Below are 26,516 nucleotides of genomic sequence, written 5' to 3' on the forward strand. Positions count from 1 at the left end.
GTCATAACGTGCATTTTAACATGTATACACAACAAGGTGGTTTTTATATGCACAAAGTCTGAGCAACATTATGAGTTACTGGCAAAGGGCTCTCTCTCATCAAGAGTTATCAAGGAAAGCACAAGCCAGTTTTTGAGATCCAGGAAAACTCAGATGTTGCTTATTTCCTAGAAAATCAAGCTTCAACAAGTAGTGGAGTCCACGTGCCAGCCTTTCATTTCTAAGTCCATGTGAAATTTCCAAAAGTAAAGAAACCACCAACCACAACCCTTAATATCCCATGCCACCTTTAGTTAGTGTCACACTGCCAGCATGCATCACAGCTTAGGCAGGAAAACAATGCATGGAGAAAGTGATATCTCAGCTTTTGAGTTGTAGGCCCTTAGATTAATCATATTCTCCTCCTCAGGGTCCAGCTGATTCATCTGTTTAGATGAGTAGGAATACAAAGCTCTCCCTCCCTCGAGTCTGCTTTGAGTTTCAGATGGGTTCGTATTTGTCAAAGTTCTCTGAAAAGAAAATAGTGTTGCATAAAATGAAGTATTATTTAAGCACTAGTATTTTACTTGCCATTTCCTAACACATGCTTGGTTCATGCTTAGGGAGATGGATTCACACCATATCACGATTGGCATTTGAGGACCAACTGTTGTTTGTTCTTGTACTAGAAGCCATAGCAGCTAAGGTAGGACATCTTCCAATTATATGATTTTGGTTCTAATTATCTTGCACCCACACAGCAATAAGTTTTCCCTTGCCACTAGCAGAATTACAATTATCATCATTCCTTCCTGAATCACTATAATCATTAAAACTGAACTCCTCAGAGAATTTCACCCCTTTTTCTGTGCTTCCACTACTAGGTCCCTCATGACTCTTGCCTCACTTTGAGCAGCAAAATAGCCCTGTAACTCACCAACAAGGAAATTTCTTACCTATCATTGGAGATAATGGTCACCCTTGGATCAACAGGCAAGCCACAGCTTCAGAGTAGCACGTTGTCTATATGTAGAGACATGCTGTCTGACCTCCTGGACTGAGCCCGGTCTACCATCTGTTTCCAGGTATATGATCTCTTGCCCATGTGTAAATTTAATTATCAAACTCTTCCATTTCCTGAGGATAGTTGGTTGTCAATCTCAGCTCACCTATTCTGTTTTGCATTTGCAAATTCCTTTCTGACCTCAACATTGCTCTCTCAATTCATAGGATTTACCCACTGTCAGTTTCACTATCCCTCCAAATCCTCCAGTTGTGATCTTTATCTATATGCTGCAACATAAGTGAGAGCCAAAGTACTTGGTCCTGGCCCCCTCTGGGTCTCTTGATCCCAGAACCACCCAAGACCTGGTATTGTGCACCAACATGCTGGTTTTCCTAACGAAACAATATTCTTTTTGCTACATTTTAAGTGCCTTTGTTATTTACAACCCCATGGCTGATCTTTGGGAAACTCCAACAGCTTCCAGGCTATACTCATTTAAAAAAAAAACTTGGGGCACCTGAGTGACTTAGTGGTTGAGTGTCTACCTTTGGCTCAGGTCATGATCCTGGGGTCCTGGGATGGAGTTCAGCATTGGGCTCTCTGCAGGGAGCCTGCTTCTGCCTCTGCCTATGTCTCTGTCTCTCTCTGTGTGTCTCTCATGAATAAGTAAATAAAGTCTTTATTTTTTTTATTTTTTTTTATTTACTGAAGTATCATACATACAGAAAAGTACACAAGTCATAAGTGGCTCAATAAATATTCAGAGTGAACATACCTGTATAATGCCATTCAGATTAAAAAAAAAAAAAACACTTCTGGCATATTAGAAGCCCATCCATGCCCTTGGTCATTAAAATCCCTAAGATAAATATTTCGTCCTCCTTGTCATCACCTACCTCCCCCAAAATAGCCATTCTCTTGACTTTTCAGCACCAGAGATTAGTTTTGCCTGCCTTTGAATTCTATATATGGAATCATGCAGTACGTGATTCTTTTATGCCTTCTTTTACCCAACATGACATTTATGAAATTCATCCACATTGTTGTGTGCAGTTTATAACAATGTAGCATTTAATTTTATGAATATACAAGGGCTAACCAAATATCAAAAATAGGTAATTTCCAATTTTTTTTTCTATTAACAGTATTGCTATAAACATCCTTGTGCAGGTCTTTTGGTGAAGATAATGTACACATTTCCTGTTGAGCATATAAATGGTACTGAGTTATAAACCTAAATAGTTCCAGAAGATAATTACAGGAGAAATGGATTAATAAGTGGATGTTGAAATATTTCTATTTTTCATTTAATTTTAAGTATGATTATATCTTCATCAAAATAATATCATGAGTGTTTCACAGTTAACTTTTGTTGGGTAGCAAACTATCCCAAAATGTGGGGACAAAATAATTACCATTGATTTTTTTTCAGGAATCTAAGGGTCAACAATTTAGGCTGTGCTTACAGGAATGGTTCTTCTCAACCTAATAGGACTCACTCACTTTTGAGCTCATCTAGAAATTGGCTACACAGCTCTGCTCCTGGGGTTTACTGGATAGCTCCTGGGATGACAGAGTACCTGGGCCATGTGCATATTATCCAGAGGGCAGCCTGGGCTTACTCACAGGGTGGTCCCATGATCTGAGAGCAAATAGAAATGTGCAAAGCCTCTGTGTAAGGAGCCTAGGCTCAAAAAACAGCAAATCATTTTTGCTAAATTCTATTGGTCAAAGCAAGTCACACATTGTTGGAGATCATGGAGAGATTGTGACTACTAGTTGACCTGGGGAATCAAAAGCTCCTCATCCCCTTCTGTTCTTGGAAGGTAGACCACACCTATTATTCCCATACTAGCAACCATTTCAACATATAGTCCTGAGAATAAGAGGTTGTTGAGATACCATCTAACTCAAGACTAAGCCCTTTTAAGACCTCTATATAAACTTTTAAGATGCCAGTGAGCAGCTGTAGATATCTACTCATCTTTGCAAAAACACATTGGGAAAAAGGTCACACTGAAAAAGTCAGATATGGGGAAGGAAAAATTGTGGCCATTTTTTGAAAGTATTTACCATAATATATTAGATAAGCATGCTAACTCTATCCTTGTTTGGATTAGAATTCCTGTTATCTTTTAGTAAAAAAGCTTTCCCGGCATTCATTAAGATGAGGATTTATATTTTTCCATCACATGAACAAATAAATACCTAGAGTTCATAAGGGAGGAAATGGGCACTTTCATATATGGATAGGCATCAAAGTACATTATTTTGAATCAGGAATTCCATGATGATGAAGTTTTTTAAAAAGACCATGGGTTTCATAAAGATATGCCTCGATGGCTATATATTGAAGCATTTTCAATACTGAAAAACTTTAAATTAAACTAATTTTAATTTAACTTAATGTCCAACAAAAAAAAACAACTGGTTAAATACATTATGATATAACTACATAATGGAATGCAATGCCATTAAAATGAAGATTTAGTAAAATATTAAATGATATGGGAAGACAGTAATAACATTAAGGTCAGAAAGACTGTTGGTGTTATTTACTCTACTTGTACTTTTTTGGTATAGCTTTTCTAAAGATATTACAATTAGTTTTGGTTTTGCAATCAGAAGGATAAATGCCTTTTGACAATAAATTTGTCCATCCTCATTTGCTGCAAATACAGCATAAAAAAACATTCCTGATCTACCTTCATCAAGATGGTGTTACCACTGAAGAACTTACAAATCTCATGTACCATGTGGCATTGTTTAAAACTCAAAGCTCTGTAATGAGTCATGACCCTGTACTTGCCAGTCGTTTGCTGTTTTAATGCTCCAATAACTGGTATAGGCAGTACAATTTATTTGTAATAGGAGACATAAAATGTTAATAGATCCAGCTTTGCCATGTTCTGGTTGAATGACTTGGAGAAAGTCACACCATCTCTTCATTTCATTTTCCCATCTGTCAAATATAACAGATTTCAAACTCCAGAAAAGACTTACCAGGCCTAATTCAACTTTGTGTCCTCAACTTCATTTGTGGATACATTACATATGCTCAACTGGTGTATCTGCCTACACATTCATAGAGGTATTTGGGGGGGATGGTACAGTGGAAACTGTATGAAACACAAGTGTACCATCACTCTGCAAGGAAGATTTCTACAAGGAGGGCAGATGAACTAGAGACTTCTTACATACCAAGTCATATCCTTTCATATTTGCCTATCCCTAGGGCATTTGGCCAACCTCAGTGGCTCCAGCAGCTACCAGCTCTGTGGGAAATTTGGCACCTTCACATGAGCACAACCCAAAAACATCTCACCGCGTATTTCTATCATATTCCCTCTTGCCTTCTGCCCCAAGTTTTCACATATGTGACCTAAAAGTACGTAAGAATTAATTACTTGAGGTGAAACCCTGAGCATTAGAAGTCTTTGCTTCCTCTGCAAACAGACTGTTGTGAGAATGGCCATTTATAGAGTCAATATTACTTGATACCAGTTTGGTAATATGCCACCATGGTAGATTTTCCACCTTTCTTGCTACACTACTCTTTTTCCTGCACTCCTGCTTCCTAAGATTTCAGGCTCCCTCAGGGACAGCTCTAATGGGCAATAGTTCAAGAAATCCTAACAGTCAGAGCTGTGGGTATATTTTATTGTTCATTTTGTAGGAGAGAAATTCCCTGAAGTATAGATATACAAGGAATCCTGAGGAGTGGTGAATGAACTGGCTGGCTGGTCAGAGGCCTGGCAGGAACAGATTAGAATATTGGAAAGAAAAGTCTGTAAAAGGAACAAAATGGACATATGAGCATGGGCAAAACTGTCTCATATTGTCCTCCAGAGAACATGCAGCACTGAGAAGACCATTAAAAATGAAATGGATAGAAATGACTTTTCCTGTGGCCATCAGCCAGGAAGTCTCCTTGACCACTTCAATATAGCATAATGGGACCATGAACAATTACCAGAGTTGTGCAGGAACTCTGCAGCATGGACTCCCTCTCAGCAAGACTCATCTAGTTCTACTACTGCTGAATACACAAACTACCAGCAGTAAAGACTAATGCTGATCCCTCATATGGTACCATTCTGCAGGAAATCCAGCAACCATTAATGACAGATTAATTAAATCAGATCCATTCTATCATAGAGGAAGTAGAAATTAATTCCAACTAGAATCCATATCTATTCTGGATACAGGCTTGCCTTCCCAGCTGCAGTGTTACTTCCAGTATTGCCATCTACAGAGATTATAGAATGCCTGCCTTACTAACATGATATCCCATATAAAATTGTTTTGGACCAAAGGACCAATTTCTTAACAACATTCGACAACGGGTACATGACCATGTGGTCAATTGCTCATTACCTTCCTACGCACAAATCAGCCAACACAACAAAACAGTGAATAGCCTTTTAAGGGCTCAGCTAAGAGGTTAGATTGAGCACCACCATTATGGGGTTGGGGCTCTCTCATGTAGAATATAGTATGTGCATTTAAGGAATAAATATTATGTCCTCAATACTTAGACTATGGAGGTTCAGAAACCAAGGAATGACACAGGATTGGCCCTTATTCTTGATGACTCATGGAATTGATGTTTCTCATCTTATTTTCCAATTCTAGGTGAGAGTAGAAATGGGATGAGTAGAGTGAGCAACAGATTTTTCCATGGGAAAATGTGCACATAAGGATTCCAGTGAACTGCTCACTGTAATACCAAAGGTCAAAGGCTTCCTCATGCTACTAGACAAAGTCATTCCGTTGGTAGGAGTGATTTGATCCTGAGTGCCATGGGGAGCTAGGAGAGCTGTTACATAAAGGATGAAGGAAAGAGCAAGTCTAGAAGCAGAAGATTCCCTGGAACATCCCTTAGTACTTCTGTGCTCAGTAAGAACAAGAAACTGACAATTGAAGCACTCACAACCTGACATCAACAAGACCTAGAAGTCCATAACCACTAAAGTGTTGGCCACAGGTGGAGAAAAATCTAGAAGAGATGGAAGAAGATGGTAAATATCAATTAGGGACTTATGACTTGCTATAAAAATAGCAACTACAGTTTGTTTCATTAACCCCTTTGTCAGGAAACCTGGGTGGCTCAGTCAGTAGAGATGCATCGCTTGATCTTGGGGTCATGAGTTCAAGCCCCATGTCAGGTGTAGAGTTTACTTAAAATAAGTCAAGAAATACTTATTTTTAAATACCTTTCAGAAAAACAAAGCCCCTTGTCCAAGTCTTTTCAGAGTTTGCAGCTGGTCATTACTGTGATGCAGCCCCTTTGACAGCACCCTCCTCCCCAAGAGGGCACCATTTTGTAATATAGCAGCAAAATGTAACACCTCTTCTCATACCTGCACCAAGTATTTCTTGCCTCCTGCCCAGGGTTTCTTGTTAATACTGAGATGGGACACACGGCAGAGCCCACATATGCATATTAAAGTAGTTCAGAGAAATTAACATCCAGGTGGTTAACTTTTGACTAAGGGCAAATAGGAAGAATTTATTCAGTGGCTCCTTTCTTCCTGGGACACACCTCTTCCTGGCTCATTCACATAATCTCAGAAGGTGATACTGCAAGACTGAGCTCTCAGGTGCTTTTAATACCAAGTGGTAGCTGATTTAATAATGTACCTTTATACAGGCTTTCCCTTCTTTCCTGATTCATTTCCATTTTCCTTTCCTGGTTATGGAATTCTAGGTCTTGTTGATGTCAGGTTGGTATTGCACTCCCTAATAAAGAAGTAGCACTTAAGTCTTTGCTGGAGGCTCTAATTTCTGGCAAAACTAGGATAAGACCTAAAACAATTGGCAGGCACAGCTGTGGTATTCATACTAGTGGAAAGAGATTTGTGGGACAATCATCAAGCTTCCCATCCAAGAGATGGAAAGACACAGCCCACTCTTCCCAGAAACAAAGCAGTCTTCATGAATTTCTTCCAGGGACCTAATCCAATGCCAAGATTAAGGCAAGGAGTAGCCCTTGCTTAAACAAATGGATAGTCCCATAATTCCTTTCTTGATCAGCCTTAGAGCATATCTTTCCTGTTATGATGGTGCTGGCCCCATCTTCACCCCAAATGACAGTCATGAAATTAGGCCTGGCCTATCAAGCTCCATTTCCCCTAAGTATCATGATTGTGTCAGAAATTATTCTCTGATTAGTGCCAAGCCAGTCAGACTCCTCCCCCAAGATATTCCTACCAGTTCTACAAATGCTTTTTCTCTGCTGGGGATAGGAGTCTAGTGGCCTTCACCAATGCCACATGGAATCTGCCCAATAATGAAGCCAGCAGGAAAAAGCAGAGCTTAGAGGTGAAAATAGAGACTTTTGTTGCTGTCACAACTGCTGTGGGCCCAGCTGGGATGATCAAGTGATAAGCATACATTCACCTGTAGGAAAGGATCAGGGTTTAATGACCATGGCACTGGAACAGAGTATTGGGACCTTTATTAGCCAAGATTTGAAGGCTGTCAAAATGCCATTAAAGCTAGGATAAGCAGAATAATCTAAAAGTAGTGCTGGCCTCAGACATGGCTAGATCTGGAGGTCCAAACAATATAATCATGACTATCACTTTTCAGCTCTAAGCTCTACTTTTTCTCTTTTGGCTTCATTATTGGACAGATTCCATGTGGAAAGCAGCCATATCCTTTAGGCTCAATGTGGTTATAGTAACAGCAGTACCTGGTGGCTGCAATAGGCAGGAAGTAGGAGAGGGAGCAATTCTGAAAAGGTAGCAGCAGGTCCCTCCCCACGTTAAGAGTAATAGTTGACAAGGGCAACAGGGAGAATAGATGCACCACCCTACTCCTGGATTTGGTGGAGGAAAAGGCAGGCAGAAATCAAAGTCTGAGTTCTAGGGATCACAGTGAAAAAAGCAAGGGAGAGAAACTATACTTTTGATTGGCACTTTCTTCTTCTATAACTCCATCTGTATCCTGCTATAAGCATGAACCAGATCAAACATTAAGCAGATGACATTTGACAGTCATAATGCAGTATTTCCTCTTCTCATTACTCTACCATTTCCTTGCTATACCATTTGGATTTCTCACTCCTGCCCAGATTTCTAACAGCTGAGTCATGAGAAGTGACAGACTTAAAAATACTTTTTATCTTTTTAAGTTGAATGTAAGCACCTAAATGTAAAGCCTGAGCATATAGGAAATTTAGTTTTACAATTAAAACTTCCAACAGAGTTCATGACTTACGCTCCACCATGTATACAGATAGCATTCTTCTGATGCCCAGGAATTGAATATGTGAGATGAATGGCCCAAGGAAATGACTATTGTTGCATTTTTCATCAAGTCAAATCAAATGTGTTTGGGTCTGTTGTAAAGAGGAGAAAGAAAAATGGTTCCCTCTTTCCTGCCAAAGAAGCAATGCTTGGAGGAGATAATCATTGCTTCAAGAACCCCAGCCCTGGGGATCTCTGGGTGGCTCAGCAGTTTAGTGCCTGCCTTGGGCCCAGGGCGTGATCCTGGAGTCCCGGGATCAAGTCCCACATCGGGCTTCCTGCATGGAGCCATTCTCTCTCTCTCTCTCTCTCTCTCTCTCAAGAATAAATAAATAAAATCTTAAAAAAAAAAAGAACCCCAGCCCCATCCTGCCCTTATCGATCAAGGCCAAGATTATGTTCAGGTGGTAACTTCTAGAATGACTGTAACTTCCATCCACACACACAGAAACCTCAGGAGTATCTTCACTCACCCCATAACTAATCCAAGGGATTCCAGGGAAGCTCCCTGTTTCTTTCAGGGAACACAAACTTTCAACAAAGGGATTTTGAAGTTGGCAAGAAGAATCCAAAATGTGTGATAAACACGGAGTTTTGCCAAAAATAAGAGGTTTCCTGTTACCAATGATTTCTGCTTTCTGGAGGATTTTAGTATACCTTGAGCACAAAAAAAAAAGCAATATAGGGTGAATCACAAGCCTTCTAGGATATATAAAATACACACACACACACACACATATATATATGTGTGTACAAGCAGGGAAACGCAGGGTATACTGCAATGTTGAGAAGGGGTCCCTTACCCAGCCTCTTAGGGCCAGAAAACCTTTCTGCAGAGTTTAGTCAAAAACTAAAAATCAAGTTTTAGGCAAATGGGGAGGATAATGTTCCAGGTGGAAGAATGACAGATTAGTATAGAGAGGATAGACTCCCTGAAAGAAGTTCAGGAGAGTTCATTCACTGGAGGGTTGGAAGGAGAGAAAAAAAGAAAATGGGAAAACAGGTACGGAGGAGAGAAATGACGAGGAAGGGAGACAGGAGCCAAATCATGGAGAGTTTTTAAAGTCATGCTTTGACTTTCACAATTTATCCGAAGAAAATGAGAAGACATGGAGGAGATTGAAACTGGGAAGAGGGATGAACATATGTATTTGAGAATCTTTATAATCCCAGTGTCTAACAGCAGACTCTTAACAAGTGCTAAATAAATACAGGGGTTATGGGGTGTGGCAAGTATGGGAGAGGGGACCACCGTTATAACAGTCTTTATAAAAATCTTTTAAACAAGAAATAAACAGCATAGAAATCTGTAAACAGATACTATAAAAGAGTAAACTCGTTAGATCACAGTCATAAAACTCACCAAAATGTTTAGGATGCCAATGTTGCATCCTAAATATTAAAAACAGAGCCATAAATTATTCATGAGTGGTTCCTCATTGCATAAATCATAGTTTTCCTAATGCTAATATTAGGGTTGCTTTCTGCAGAATAGAGAAGAATAGTGTTCTGGAACCTGGGGCAGGGAGAGAGGCTATAGTTAGAAAAATACAATTTAGAAAGGAAGAGAGTGCTTGAGAATCCTGATCTATTCTGACTTAAAGATAGGCAGCCCCACTTCCCCTTTGAGAATTTAGAATTGAAACGAAGTTTTGGCTTATGGTAGGTTTATTCATTTCCCCAAACATTTGTTAAGCACCTACCATACACTAGGCACTACTTTAGTAACTAGATATTTGACAATAAGGAAAAAAAAAATAGATCAAAAAGAAAAAAAAAAGGAAAATTAGAGTAAAAAATTATTTCAAAGAAGCTTTATACTCACAAAAATGAGATGGAGTGATCTGGCTGGGGTTCTTAGATAATATGTGAAAAATGGGCTTATTTTTATTTCCCTAAGCCTAAAGATGAAGTATTGGCAGTAAAAACCCTGAGCCAAGTCAACACACTGACCAACAGAATAGTAATGACAAGTAGCTGGAGATATAGTAGTGAGCACAGCCAGCAGGTCCTGATGTACTGATTAAAGTCCCAGAGTTGGGGCACCTGGGGGGCTCAGATGGTTAAGCATCTGCCTTCAGTTCAGGCCATGATCCCAGGGCCCTGGAATCAAGCCCCACATCAGGCTCCCTGCTCAGCAGGGAGTCTTCTTCTCCCTCGCCTTCTGTCCCCCCCACCCCCCCATCCCCACCCCCACTCATGTTCATTCTGTTTGTCTCAAATGAATAAAATCTTTTTAAAAAAAATAAATAAGTCACAGGGTTGGCAGAGTTTGTGGAGACTTCCTGAAGACTCTTTTCCCTAATTCTTTTTTTTTTTTTTTTTTTTTTGTAACTCTTTATTTTTAAACTTCAATTTAAATTCATATTAGCTAACATACAGTGTAATGTGACTTTCAGTTGTACAAATTTTTAAATTTTTATTTATTTATGATAGTCACACATACAGAGAGAGAGAGGCAGAGACATAGGCAGAGGGAGAAGCAGGCTCCATGCACCGGGAGCCCGATGTGGGATTCGATCCCGGGTCTCCAAGATCGCGCCCTGGGCCAAAGGCAGGTGCTAAACCGCTGCGCCACCCAGGGATCCCTGTTGTACAATTTTGTGATTCAACATTTCCACATTACACCTGTTACTCATTTTGGCAAATGCCCTCCTTAATCCCATTACCTACTTCACTCATCCCCTCACCCACTTTCCTTTGTCAAACAGTCCCTAATTCTTAAAATTTTTGTAAAGTAGAGATAGCACATAGAATGTTTTAATATATTTTTGTTTAGGCCAACAACAAAGCTCAAGGAAAGGTGGTAGAGTACCTGCTCAAAAAATAGGGGTGGGGATGGGAAAGGAGAAGAGGCAACTTTTTCAAAGGTGCTAGAGAACTTAGAGCCATGTGTAGAGGATAGGACATGGGTGAGCGGGTATACAAGTGGGATCAGACTAAACAAAAGAAGAAAACCAGCACAGTTGCCTGGATCCCATTAAAAGGAGAAGGGAAAGGAAATCATTAAGAATTATAATTCACATCTGTTGCTCAATAAGCATCCAGGAGAACATCAAAAGAATAGACCACAGTTTATAGAAAAGTGAAAACTACAAAGTAATTTGTTTTATCAATGTAACCAGTGTGGGTCCATCTCTCTCATGAATCTTCAAATCCTCAAATTACAATATTTGAGATCCTTATCCTATTTGACTGGATAAGTTTAGTCTTTACCAAATTTCCATTCCAAATATTCTGGACTCCTAGGGAAATGCTTACATGCCCTTCAATTCTATCTTGTCACCTGATACCTGAGCCAGCCACCTGGCTCCAAGCCTTTTATGTGGAACACTGCTTACATATATGACCCCCTGCCACTTCCTCAGAGATTAAAACAACAACAAAAACTATAATCAGGCCACTCCTCTCCCTTAGACTGTCTGAAGCTTCCTCAATTCAGTTACAGCAGAGATCAAGTCAACCAGATTTTATTGCTGTTTGGGGGATAATAGATCAAAGAAAGGAAATAAGGCAATAAAATTGAAATCATTTTTACATACGATGCTCTCAAAACCTCCAAGCCAAGACCCAAGACTAACTCCAAGAGATCCATACCTGTAGCTCTCCCAACTAAACCATGTTTTAGGAGCCAGCTTATGAATCATAAATATTTCCTAGCAGAAGTTCCTTGAACACATTCCAATTTTCAGTGAAATGGGTTCTTAATCTCAAGGCCTAGAAAAACAAAAGGAGTTTACTCTTCACTTCCCAGTGCTCATTTCATGACCTAAAACCTGCCTTTCCCCTTCAAGGTAAGACTCCCATGGTAAGGTTTTGCTCAATGGCCTTTAGAATGAGTGTTGGGGGAAGTCATTAAGAAAATGTGACCACCAGTTGACATACAACTGGACCCAGGCAATGAGAAGCTCCTTACCCCTCTTTCTTGTGCTTGGAACATGCATTCAGCTTGCCTAACCATCCAGAAACTTCCTCAAGGACATACCCTTGAAATAATGTGTTGAGATCATCTGGGTGATATATGTGACTAAAAACCAAGTTAGGGTCTATAAATAAACTTTTAGGATTTGGCAACCAGGTATTGGAGATGTACTTGTCTTGTGGCCACCCAAGATAAGCCTTGTAAGTAAGTCTCCTTGCTTATTAAAATTGCCACTTATCAATCTAGAGTGATCTGCCCCTTTCTTTGGTTTCTCCCTGACCTCCACATAAGGCAGCCATTTTGAAAACCAACGGTGAGCCCCAAAATACATAAGAGTTTATGTAGATTAATTCCCAGCTCTGGATATTAATTCCTCAATGTAAGATGTGGAGCCTTAACAGTCTAGCTTATGTTGAGCTGCATCAGATTCAGACCACATAAACTGAAGATCATATTTACACATGTTTTGTAGCCAGGTCTTCTATTCTATTCTCCTATCAGCAGTGGTTTAAGCAAATGCACGTGAACTTATTTACAGCAAGGCAAGACAACACTGCTGTAGAGATATCCAAATCTATACACAGGAAAGAAGCATATTCTAAAGAAAACAATTTTCTGAGATGCAATTCTGTCTGCTATAAAACACATTTCAAAACTATAAAGTCAAATGGTTTTGTCTTTGAGACCAAGAAGTCTCGACCCTCAATGCTGTTTAGGTAGCTGCTCTTTGTGAGACTCTAAGATTTTTCAACTTCTACTCACCACACTGTTAGGGACTGTCCTATAAGGGCTCTGATATATAACCAATTTGATATTTGTGAAGGTTTTTTTTACTATTGTGACAGTAAATATGTATATTACACATTTATCTTTTACAACTAAAAAAAAATGTGGAAGGGCAAATATTTATGCAAGAGTTTTAGCAAGTATAGGGTTTTGCCTTAGCAACTCTAAGGTCAGTCTTTGGAAAGCTGAAGACAAACTAGTTTAAAGAAAATGCAAATTAAAATAAGCCCAAGACCTTGCATATCACAAAGAGAGGACAGTGTCCTCAAATTCGTTTATATCCCAAATTATATCCTTAGTAGATCTTGAAAACCCATTGCCACATATCCCTGGCTGGAAGTCTTAGAAGCCATTCAGCTCACTGAACCCTAATCCTTAACTACTTTAAAGTAGAGTCACTAGTTGATCAGTTGCTACTCAAACTGCATATGCTCCTTGTATCTCAAGTCCTCTGACAGAAATGGTATTGAATATAAATGAATTTTCCATCAACCTCAATATCAGTCTTGGGGTTCCAACTAAACATAATTTAAACACATATCTTTACTTATTCCTGACTCCACTGAAATTGCAATGAACTCATTTCAAAAGACCAGCCAAATTCCTTAGACACAGGAATTCCCTGGAGATACCAAATGCCTCTGAAGTCATGGGAATTCAGTAAAAACCCACATGTTGAATGTGAAATCTCTAATTCTTTTCCCAGTTTAACTCCCCAAACTCACAGCAGTGAGGCATATGCTCCTCAGCCAGGAGACTGGAGAATTCTCCTTAGGAAAAACTGTAACTCAATAGAAAGACCCACATATGAATTTTGCATACAGCACTCCCCAGTGAAATTCCATCTCAAAAGTCAGCAAGTCCCATGCTTACATGAGACTTTCCAAAGAGCATTTCAATATCCAACTCTTAAAATGCACAGCCCAAGATCACGAGATGTTTAGGAAATACTTCTCAAATGAAGTTGGACCAAAACAGGAATACACACACACACACACACACACACACACACACACAAGGAAGGAGAGAATATTTGGAGAGAACTATCAGTCATTATGTTCTAAGAGATAAGAGTTTAGAAAACATTACAAGAATGAGGTACCTGGAGGGGATACTAACATCATGGTGATATAAACTATTTCTCATGTTTGCCCACCTTCCTGACACACACAAATTCAGCATCCATCCATGGACAGAAGAACCTTTGAAGGAACTGTGGGATCTGGTGCCAAACACCAAGGGACCCAGGAAGAGTCTCATCCACCTACAACTTGGGTAGTGAACAGAGAGACCTCAACCTAAGCTATAGACCAAGCAGTGGCCCACAATCCAGTTCTAGCCAGCTCAGCTGCAATCCAGGAGCCCTTACAGAACATGGTCTCAGACACTCGCCCATGGATGAAAGAGCTCTTGCGGATGACCAGAAGATATTTCTGGAGAAATCCCAGCACCTTATTGGAGAAAAAAAAAATAGGAATTTGGATGCATTGTAATGGGTAAGAGAACACTAATTAGTAACATGAAAATACACAACACACCGGTAAAAGTATATATCTTTTATGTAAGTCTCATAGTAACTACAAAGCAAAAACCTGCAGTAGATTTGCAAAAAGTAAAGAAGATATCAAAACATACCATTACAAAAATAATCAATTTACAAAGTAAGGCAGCAAGAAAGAAATGAACGAGGGAATTACAAAACAGCTAGAAAATGGTATTAGTAAGTCCTTACCCATCAATACTCTGAATATAAATAGACTGAATTCCACCTCCTCCCAAAAAACCCAGAGTGGCTGAATAAATTAAAAATAAGAAAAAGGACTGAACTATATATGTTACTTACAAGACACTCATTTTAGCTTTAATGACACACAAAAAGAGCAGGAATAGTTATATATGACAAAATATACTTTAAGCCAAAAATGGTAAGAGATAAAGTCATTATATAAGGATATAGGAGCCAATTCTTTGAGGAGATGGATCATAAATCTATATTTTCCCAATATGGGACACCAAAATATATTAAATAATAAAGTCTGAAGGGAGAAATAGATAACAATACACTAGTAGTATGAGGACTTGCATATCAACTTTCAACAATGGTTTTCTGTATGAATGATCAATCCAACAAAAAAAAAATTTGGATTTGAACCATACCTTAGACCAATGGACCTAAAAGATACAGAACATTCTATCTAACAACTGCAGAATATATATCGTTCAAGTGCACATAGAAATTTTCTAGGGTAGTTCATACAACAGATCACAAAGCAAATCTTAGCAAATCTAAGATTGAAGTCATATTACCACAAATATTTTTTCCACCCTAATGACATGAAACTAGATATCAATAACAGGAAAAAAACTGGAAGATTCATAAATACATAGAAATTAAACATGCTCCTGAAACAATGGGTTGAAGCAGCATTCAAAAATGGGCATTAAACATCTTGAAAAGATAAAAATGGAAACCTATCAAAAGCTACGAGATAATGCAAAAGTAGTTCTAAGAGAAAAGCTTACAATGATAAAGTCTACATTAAGAAATGAAATATTTCAGGGATGCCTGGATGGCTCAGCAGTTGAGCGTCTGCCTTTGGCTCAGGGAGTGATCCCGGAGTACCAAGATCAAGTCCCATATCGGGCTTCCTGCATGGAACTTGCTTCTCCCTCTGCCTATGTCTCTGCCTCTGTCTCTCATGAATAAATCTTTTAAAAATGAAATATTTCAAATAAACAACCTACATTTACACTTCAAGAACAAGAAAATTAAGCCCAAGTTAACAGAAGGGGGAAAAAATGAGGAAGTAAATTAGACCAGAAAAATATCAAAGATCAATGAAAGAATTGCTTTCTTGAAAAGATAAACAAAATTGGCCAATGTTCAGCAGGACTAAAAAGACAAAAATCAAATGAAAGAGACTTTGCAACTGATACACAAATACAAAGCATCATAGAAGACTACTATGAGCACTTTATGTCAACAAATTTTATAACCTAGAATAAATTCCTAGAAACATACAGCCTACCAAAACTGAAAGAAATAGAATATCCGAGCAGATCAATAATGAGTAAGGATAGTGAATCAGTAGTTAAAAATTTTCCAGACTGTCCAAGAACAGATGGCTTCACTGGTGAATTCTACCAAACATTCAAAGAATTAGCACCAATCCTTCTGAACTCTTCAAAAACAATTGGAGAGAATAATGCCAAAACTCCTGTTGGGAGGTGATCATTATCCTGATACCAAAGTCATATAAGAACACTACAAGGCCAGTATTCTTGATGAATAGGCCAGTATTCTTGATGAATATAGATGCAACAAAACATTAGCAAATTAAAAACACCACATTGGAAAAAAAAATCATACATAATGATCAAGAGGGATTTTTCCCTGGGATGCAAGAATTAAATACATGAATATCAATAAATGTGATACACCATATTAATAGGATAAAAGATCAAAAACACATGATCTCTAGATACAGAAAAAGCATTTGACAAAATACAACCTTTCACGATAAGAACTCAACAAATTCAGTATAGAAGAAATATACCTCTATAGTTATAGAGGGCATATATGAGAAGCCCACAGCTAACTTCACACTCAATGGTAAATAAAGGCTGCAAGCCTTTCCTCTAAGATCAGGACCAAGACAAATGCTACCATTCTAACATTATTCAACATAGGATTGGAGGTTCTAACCAGAGCAGACAAGAGAAACAAAAACCATCCAATAAGAATAGTAGTAAAATAGTCTTTTCTTGCAGATTATATAATCTTAAGTTTTTATAAAATTTCAGTTAGTTAACATATGATGCAATATTAGTTTCAGGTGCACAATTTAGTGATTCCACACTTCCATATAGCACTCAGTGCTCATCACAATAAGTATACTCCTTAATTCCTATATAATCTTTTATATTTAAAATGCTAAGACTCCAGCACCAAAAACACCCTGTTAGAACCAATAAACAAATTCAGTAAAGTTGCAGAATACAAAAAAAAAAAAAAATGTAGAAATCAGTAGCATTTCTATACTCTAACAAGATATCTAAAAAAGAAACAGTCCCATTCACAATATCCAAAACAAAACAAAAACACATAAGAGTAAATCTAAATGAAGGTGGCAAAGAACCTACACTGAAAACTACAAGATTTTGGTGAAAAGAAATTGAAGAGGAAACAAATAGAAATCTATCCTATGTTCATGGATCATAAGAATATTGCTAAAATATCCATACTACCCAAAGCTACCTACAGATGAAATGTAATTCCTATAAGTTCCAATGGAATTTTTCATAGAACTAGAACAAAAATCCTAAAATTTGAATGGAAACAAAAAATCCTGAATAGCAAAAGCAATCCTGAGAAAGATCAAAGCTGGAGGCATCACATATCCTGATTTCAAACTATACTACAAAGCTATGGTAAAAATAATAATAATATGATACTGGAAAAAAATAGACACACAGTTCAATGGAATATATACAGTCAACTAATATTTGACAAGGGATCCAAGAACACTCAATGGCAAAAGGATGGGCTCTTCAATAATTGGTGCTGGGAAAACTTGATAACCACAAGACGACTGAAATTGGATCTCTATCTTATACCACTCTCAAAAATTAACCTGAAAGAGATTTAAAGACTTAAACATAAGACCTGAAACTGTAAGACTCCTAGAAGGAAACATAGGGGGAAAAAAAAAAAAATCACTCCTTGATTCTGGCAATTGGTTTCCAGATGAGACACCAAAATCAAAAGCAACAAAAGCAAAAATTATTAAGTGGGACTGCATCCAACCAAAAAGCATTTCAACAGCAAAAGAATCTACAAAATGAGAGCACAGGGGTGGCTCAGGCAGTTAAGTGTCTGCCTTTAGCTCGGGTCATGATCCCAGAGTCCTGGGATCGAGTCCTGCATCGAGCTCCCTGCTCAGAGAGGAATCGGTTTCTCCCTCTACCTCTGCCCTTTCCCTTGCTCGTGTGCTGGTTCGTTCTCTCTCTCTCTCTCTCTCATAAATATTTTTTAAAAATAGAATAAAAAAGAATCTACAAAATGAAAGGCAATCTGCATAGTGGGAAAAAATACTTGCTGGTCATATAACTAATAAGGGGCTAATATCCAAAATATGTAAACTGAGTAGCAAAAACCACAATCCAATTACAAAACAGGCCAAGGAACTGAATAGACATTTTTCCAAAGAAGACATACAAATGGCCAACAAGTATATAAAAAGGTACTCAAAATCATTAATCATGAGAGAAGTGCAAATTAGAATCACAATGAGATCATCTCACATCTATTAGGATGGCTATCATCTGAAAGACAGGAGATAAGACGCTTGCAGGATGTGGAGAAAAGGGACCCTTTATACACTATTGGTAGAAAAGTAAATTGGTACAGCTATTATGGAAAACACTATGTCTGTTCCTCAAAAACTTAAAACTACCATATGATCTAGCAATCCCACTCCTCTGTGTGTATGTGTATATGGACACACACACAATCTAGCAATCCCAGTCCTGTGTGTATATGTACACAAACATATGCAATTAGAATATATATATATATACACACACACACACACTATGTAAACATATATATGTTTACTATATACACTATATATATACACACTCTGTAAACACACACACAGAGGAGATATGTGTATACACACACACACACACACACACACACACACACACACAAAGCAAATGAAAACAATCTTGAGAAGATATCTGCTCTCCATATTCATAGCAGCATCATTCACAATAGCCAAGATATGGAAACAACTTAAGTGTCCATCAACATATGAATGGTAGGAAGACAGGTATTAGATCTATATAATGGACCATCCTTTAGCCATAAGAAATTTCTGGTGTTTGCAAAAAGACAGATGGACTTTGAAGGCATTATGCTAGTGAAATAGGTCAGAAAGACATAAGTTCTCACATGTGGAATCTAAAAAGTCAAACTCACAGAAAGAATAGAATGGTGGTTACCATGGGCTGGGGAAAATGGTGAAATACTGCTCAAAGAGTACAAACTTCCAGATAAGGTGAATAAGTTCTGGAGATGTAGTGTACAGTGTGATTATTTATACTGTATATATTGTACTATATTACATATTTGGAAATTGCCAAGAGATTGTATCTTAAATGTTCTCACCACAAAAAGGAGATGGTAAATATATGATGTGATGGAGGGGTTAGCTACTGCTATGGTAATAGTCATTTTGCAATATTTAAGTATCAGATCAACATGTTGGACATCTTCAGCTTGTATATCAATTATACCTCAAAGCTAAAAACAAAAACAAAAAACACCACAACGGCAAAAGCTATGATCAATAAAATTTGATATGTATTTAAAAAAATGTATGGTGAACCAAATTATGAACTGATCTCAATGGAATATTTCAGAAAAGTAAGTATTTTTAAATTTTAAAAAATAGGTGCTTAAAAGAACAAAAGGGAACACTATGGAAGAAATATGGTTTGTGATAATTAAAAATACCATATATATTAAAATTCAGTGCACCTTAGAAGACAACAGTTGAACAAATCTCCTAGGGAGACAAGTAGCAGTGGTTGTTTCAGAGTGTTAAGCCGCTGAAAAGCTGTAACATGAGTGACTGTCACACAAACGGCTGCCACTGGAGTTGTGCCATGTCTGGCCCTGCTCCAGAACAGAGCTTCAAGGGCACTATATAAATTTAGTCCATCCTAAACAATCTGAAGCAGACAAAGCCTTTTGAGCTTTTGTTCCTTCCTCTCAACACAAAGCACCAAAACATTGTAATCAATGTGATTATTTACCTCATTAGACAGACAGTTGGAATGCAGGATGCCAAATATCTCAATACTAGGTTCAGTCTATATAGGCACTACTCTGAAGTAGGGAGAAGAGACCCTCAAATGTCCCATTTACTGTGCAATGTGCACTGCAAAGCAAGAGGGCATTTCCCCCTTCCATAACCAGTTCTAAAGAAATGATTAAAACATGGGAAAATAAGAGCTTTTGTCACCCATCATTGTTGAGTAATGATCACTTTAGTCACGAAGGAGTCTGCTCTGATAAGGAAACACACTGCCTGGAAAATGTAATGTTTCATACTCATGCATCTGCGCTCTTGCAAATGCTTTCTTGGCACCATCATATTTTGTATGATTAATTTTCCACTAGATTTGCAGAGGAATAAAATTCCTTCTTTATAAAAGTTTGACTTGTATTTTTTGAGTAACTCCTGACACCAAATGCTGAAATTCTGCCTTAGTGTCCATCAGGAAATGTTATTTTCATCAGCTGGACATTTTTGTTGGACATTATCTATTCTACTATACAATAGAAGTAGTACATAGTCAATTAGTTATATCACATTTAGCAAAGCACATACTGAATATGCATTAAAATATACTGAGTCATCAGGTCTACTGTAGGCCTCCTAAACTCTTGTATAAAAAGACAACAGAGTAAAATAGAGGATCTCCATTGTTCAGTCTATGATGTACAGAGAAGGCTACTGAAGATCCATCAGAACATAATTCCAAGAATGCAAGCAGGAGAGCTCTATAGGAGAACAGCATGGCACTGAGCTGGGCTTGCTGTCCATTCTAAGAATACAGAATTATCCTGCTTATGAATTTGAGTCATAGTCATAAAAAAGTGATAGAAAACCTCAGGATCGTATGCTGAACCAAGAGCCAGGAAGTAAGCTATATATACTAGGTGCCATGTGTATAGATCAGGAGGCACTAGATTTTATAGACCATTTTTGTAGACTGTGATTCAGAACCACAGCAGTTTTTTTTTTTTAATTGGAGTTCAATTTGCCAACATACAGCATAACACCCAGTGCTCATCCCATCAAGTGCCCCACTCAAACACAGCTTCTTTTCACACTCCTTTAACCCACCTTGCCCTCACCATACACTTAACATACACAGACAGAATTTAATTCATTATCTAGAAGATGGTGCTTGAGAACCTATAGCTTTTTAAAGCTCCCAAGTGATACCAATAATCAGCTAAAGAACCACTTTTCCAAGTGATCTTGCAAGTCCCTCTCAGGGCTTTGGTAGACAAGACGGCTATGCCCTCCAGGAACTTGAAATATAGTTAAGACAGAACAGGGAAATGTAAGGTAATATATGAGCTAGGTAAGTATCTTAAATACAAGAGTCCTAAGAATATAAAAGTTCAGAAGCACTTCTCTGTAGGAGAAAAAAAAACCCTGATAGAAGTCTCAGAACTTTTAGCATGCACAACAGGAGAGATGGAGGAGGGTGTTCCTGGAGAGAAATAGAAGAGAACCGGCATGAGGTGTTGCCCACCCAGCAGGGGAATAGTGGCTGAGAGCAGTAACTGCTTGGTCTGGACCCAGTAAAGTCTCCCCCTCTGGAGAGTCCTTTCCCAAGTTTGCTTTCCTAAACATTTCCTTCAAGGAAAGAAGAGATCATCTGATGAGTACTCATCCTACTCATTGATGAAAGCTATACCAGGCTGACTACAGGCCCCAAACACATCTTCTTTCATAAAGCCTTCTCAGGCCAACCCAAACTTTTCTTCTTCCTCTGAATTCAGCTAAAGATGAATTAAAAGCACCTAATCCAACTCCTTTACATGACAGATCATCATACTGAGAGGTTTAGTTGCTTCCTAGTGTCACATGGGTAAGTAGAAGAGCCTAGAGAAGTAGCTCCATGGTCTCCTGTTGACAACTCAACATTCTTTGCATTACTTCATATTCCATATTACCACAGCACCATAGGCTTACCCCAAAGAACAAATCACAATTGATGTTAATTCTTCCAACTGGACTCTGAGCCACTTACAGAGAGGCACCTTATCTTTCACCACTTCTATATCCCCACTATCTCTAGCATGGTCCTGATAGAGAAATAGAACCTAACTGAAGAGTAAATGAATTTTTGCTCTCCATACCCAGAAGTCCATATGACAGGTGCCCTCCGATGAATCAAAGTCATTCATGTAGTAGACAAATAGATGCCACTAGGGAAAGGCAACATACTAAACAAGTTATAGGTAAGTATAAATTAAAACATTTGGTCTTACTAAACTAAAAAAAATTTACACTCAAGTACAATTTTTCAATATTTTATATTTTGTTCTGTAAAGTTCTAGCTTAAAAAACTTTGTATAATCCTATTTTAAGTAGGAAAGTAGTATATCCATGCAATGGAACATTATTTGACAATAAAAAGTGAAATATTGATACATGCTACAACATGGATGAATCTTGAAAACACTGTTAAGTAAGAATCCAGTTGTAAATACACATGATTCTGTATTTATGAAATATTCAGAACTGGCAAATCTATGGAAAGGTAAATCAGTCTTTGCCTAGGGTTAGGGTAGGGGGTAGGGATGAGCTAAGGGGTGATGGCTAAGGGGCATGGGGTTTCCTTTTGGAGAAAGATTTTAAAATTGATTTGGTGATGATAGCACAATTCTGTGAATACACTAAATGCAACTGAATTATACAGTTTAGATAGGTGAACTGTATAGTATGTGAATATTTCTCCATAAAGCTGTTACTAAAAATGTCAGACTTCCATTTTGGGGAAGATGAATAGACCTACTTTCCCCATTCCCTTTATTCTTCCAAGTTTAACTGAAAAATCTTTGGACATGGTACATAAAACAAACATAAGACTTTGATAGGTAGAGAGAAGACTCATGGGTGCCTGGGTAGCTCAGTCTGTTAAGCGTCTGACTCTTGATTTCTGCTCAGATCATAATCTCATGACCCTCTGAACTGAGTTTGGGCCTGCTTAAGATTCTCTTTCTTCCTCTCCCTTTGCCCTTTTGCTTCTCCCCCCCTTAGAGAAAGAAAAAGAGAGAGAGAAGATTCAAAAACACTAGATATTTCAAAATGCTGAAAAGTTGCTCAACTATGCCATAGAAATGCAGGAGAAAAAAAACCCAAAATGGGAGATTAAGGCCCTAATATGTACATATTTTTAAATTATATTAAATATAAGCAGTGTAAATACATCAATATAAAAGATTCACAGACTGGATTTTAAAAAGTGATCCAACTGTAATACTATCTACAAAAAGCTTCCTTTAAATACAAAAATATAGGCAGGTATCCGGTAAAAAGCTAAGGATATATAATGCAATTTTTAATCAAAGGAAAGCAGGAATAGTTATATTAATATTGGATAAGAAGACTTCAGAGCAAGGAAAATTACCAGCGACAAAATATAATGGTAAAAGAGATAATTCACAAAGACAGCAATCCTATATATGTATGCATCTAACAATAGAACTGCAAAATATTCAAAGCAAAAACTGATAGACTAAGAAAAAAGTATACAAATCCACAGTTATACTTTGAGGCTTCAATATTTCTTTCTTAATACCAACAGGACTCAGAAAATTAGCAAGGATACTGAAGAACTCAATCAACAAGACCTAATAAACACAGAACACTCCACCCAACAACAGATTACACCTTCAAGCAACTCACAGAACATACATCAAAATAGACCATTATCCTGGACCATAAAATAAATCTCGACAAATTTAAAATAATTGAAGTCATAGAGTCACTAACAACAATTAAAACAAACTAAAAATCAAACTAAGCCACCCAGCGCCCCCCCCCCAACTAAGGAAATTTAAAAATACACTGAACTGAGGGGCCCCTGGGTGGCTGAGTTGGTTACATGCCTAACTTTCGGTTTTGCCTTAGGTCATGATTTCAGGGTTGTGAGATTGAGCTCCACCTGTGGCTCCACACTCAGCATATAGAGTCTGCTTGAGATTCCCTCTCTTCTCCCTTCACCCCTCACCCCACTCACACACAAACTCTCTAAAATAAATATTTAAAAAAGAGGTTCTCAAAATTAAGCTCATCCCTCATGAAATAAAAGAGCAAAGTAAACAAAGCAGAAGGAAAAAAGTCAATGAAACTGAAAGTAGAAAAATAATAATTGCGAAACCAATGAAACAAAAAGTTGTTTCTTTGAAAAGATTGATAAAATTGTCAAACCTTAAAAACTGACAAAGATGATACAAATTACTAATTTCAGGAATGAAACAGGTGATATCATTAGATACTGCAAACATCCAAAGGATAATGAGAGAATACTAGGAAGATCTCTGTGTGCATAAATTTAACAACTTAGATTAAATGGAACAATTCCTCAAAAACACCAACTACAACTCACCCAATACGAGACACAAAGTTTGAATATCCTCTAACTATTAAAAGAAATTGGATTGTAATTTTAGAACTTCCAAAAATATTTAACATCCATTCTACGTAATCTCTTCCAGAAAATGGCAAGAACACTTCCCAACTCATTTTATGAAGCTAACACTGTCCTGATACAAAAACCAGACAATATTTTTAAAAAGAAAACTTACAGAGTAATATTCTTACCAACATGGATCCATAAAGTCCTTAAAGCACTAGCAAATATAATTCTTTTTGTATTGCTGAATTCTAGGTCAATTATACTTCAATTTAAAAACTTAATTATACACCATAACTAAGTGGAGTTTATTCTAAGAATATAAGCCTGGTTCCATATTTGATAAGTCAATATAGTCTGCCATATTGACAGGCTGAAAAGAAAAATCCTGTGATGCTATTATTTTGGGAAATGTATTCAACAAAATCTGACACCCATTCAGGATTTAAAAATAAAAACAAAACCTCTCAATAGGGAGGGAACTTCCCAAACGTGATCAAGAGAATCTATAAAAACCCCACAGCTAAAAATCATACTTAATGATAAATGACTGAATGCTTTGTCAAATTTAGGAGCAAGGATGCCTGCTCTCACCACTTGTATACATGATCATACAGGAAATTCTAGCCAATGCAAGAAAAAAGCCACACAGATTGAAAGAGAAATTGTCCCTGACTGTAGATGACATGACTGTCTATATAAAATCCCAAGACTTACCCCCAGCCCAAAAGAAAAATATACCTCTCCTAGAACCGAGTCTACAAAGTCACAGAATACAAGATAAACATAGAAATCAACTGTACTCTTATACACTAGCAATGAATACTTGAACACTCGTAATTTAAAAATGTAATGCCATTTACTATTGTTCAACAACAACAACAAAAAAAAAAACAGAAGGTGTAAATCTAACAAAACCTGACAGGACTTGTAGGCTGAAAATTACACCATGCCAATGAAAAACCTCAAAGAAGATCTGAAAAGTATTACATTTTTATTAGGATAACCAATAGTGACAACAACAAATGCTGGTGAGGCTGCAGAGAACAGGATCATTCCCACATTGCTGTGGGGAATGTAAGTGATGCAGTCACTCTAGAAAACAGGTTTGCATTTCTTTAAAATATAAAGTTACCATATAACCCAGCAATTGCCCTCCTGGAACGTTATCTCATAGAAGTGCAAACTTACACCACAAAAACCTAGATGTGAATGTTCGTAGCAGCTTTATTCACAATAGTCCAACTAGAAATGACCCAAATGTCCTTTAAGTAAATGGTTAAACTACAGTAGGTCTATACCATGGATTACTACTCAGCAATAAAAAATAATAAATAGATACACTCAATGAATGACTTAGATAAATATCCAGAGGAATCTGATGAATGCAAAGAGACAATCCCAAAAACTGATATACTGTATAAATCTATTTAGATATCATTCTTCAGGGGCACCTGTGTGGCTCAGGGCCCAAGCATCTGTCTTCAGCTTGGGTTGTGATCCTGAGGTCCTGGGATTGAGTCCCGCATCAGGCTCCCCATGGGAAGCCTGCTGCTCCCTCTGCCTAGGTCTCTGCCTCTGTCTCTCTTGTGAATGAATAAATAAAATTAAAAAAAAAAAAAAAAAGACCTTTCTTCAAATTACAAAAATCCTAGAAAATCAGGGCAGTGGCTGCAATCAGGAGGGAAGTAGATATGGCTAACAAAGGACAACATGAAGGATCCTCGTGGTGATGGAAATATTCTGTATCTTGACTATATTAATGTTAATATCTTGGCTGAGATATCGTGCCAGTTTTACAAGATGTTACCAACAGGGCAAACCAGGTAAAGAGTACGTGGGATCCCTTTGCATTATTTCCTACAACTGCATGAAAAGCTACAATCTAGAGATCTACCTTCTCAAAATAGTTTTTAAAAATAGGTGGCGAGGAGGGGTGAGATGGCGGAAGAGTAGGGTCTCCAAATCACCTGTCCCCACCAAATTACCTAGAAAACCTTCAAATTATCCTGAAAATCTATGAATTCGGCCTGAGAATTAAAGAGAGAACAGCTGGAATGCTACAGTGAGAAGAGTTCACGCTTCTATCAAGGTAGGAAGACGGGGAAAAAGAAATAAAGAGACAAAGGCCTCCAAGGGGGAGGGGCCCCGCGAGGAGCCGGGCTGAGGCCGGGGTGAGTGTCCCCAGGACAGGAGAGCCCCGTCCCGGAGGAGCAGGAGCTGCACCGACCTTCCCGGGCGGAAAGGGGCTCACAGGGAGTTGGAGCAGGACCCAGGAGGGCGGGGAGGCCCTCGGGCTCCCTGGGACAGTAACAGGGACCTGCGCCCTGGGAGAGTGCGC

At 38.0% G+C, this 26,516-nt stretch overlaps 1 long non-coding RNA gene across 1 annotated transcript in view; it reads right to left on the bottom strand.

Moving 5' to 3' along the window:
- Positions 1-296: 296 nt before the first annotated feature.
- LOC140600694 (uncharacterized) overlaps positions 297-26,516 on the bottom strand; it is a 78,882-nt gene continuing 52,662 nt past the window's right edge. Inside the window, exon 4 of the long non-coding RNA XR_012003859.1 lies at positions 297-509. This is a non-coding gene — a long non-coding RNA (uncharacterized lncRNA). The remainder of the gene's footprint in view (positions 510-26,516) is intronic.

The sequence above is a fragment of the Canis lupus genome, chromosome 12 (assembly GCF_048164855.1).
Source record: "Canis lupus baileyi chromosome 12, mCanLup2.hap1, whole genome shotgun sequence".
In the NCBI taxonomy this organism is placed as follows: Eukaryota; Metazoa; Chordata; class Mammalia; order Carnivora; family Canidae; genus Canis; species Canis lupus.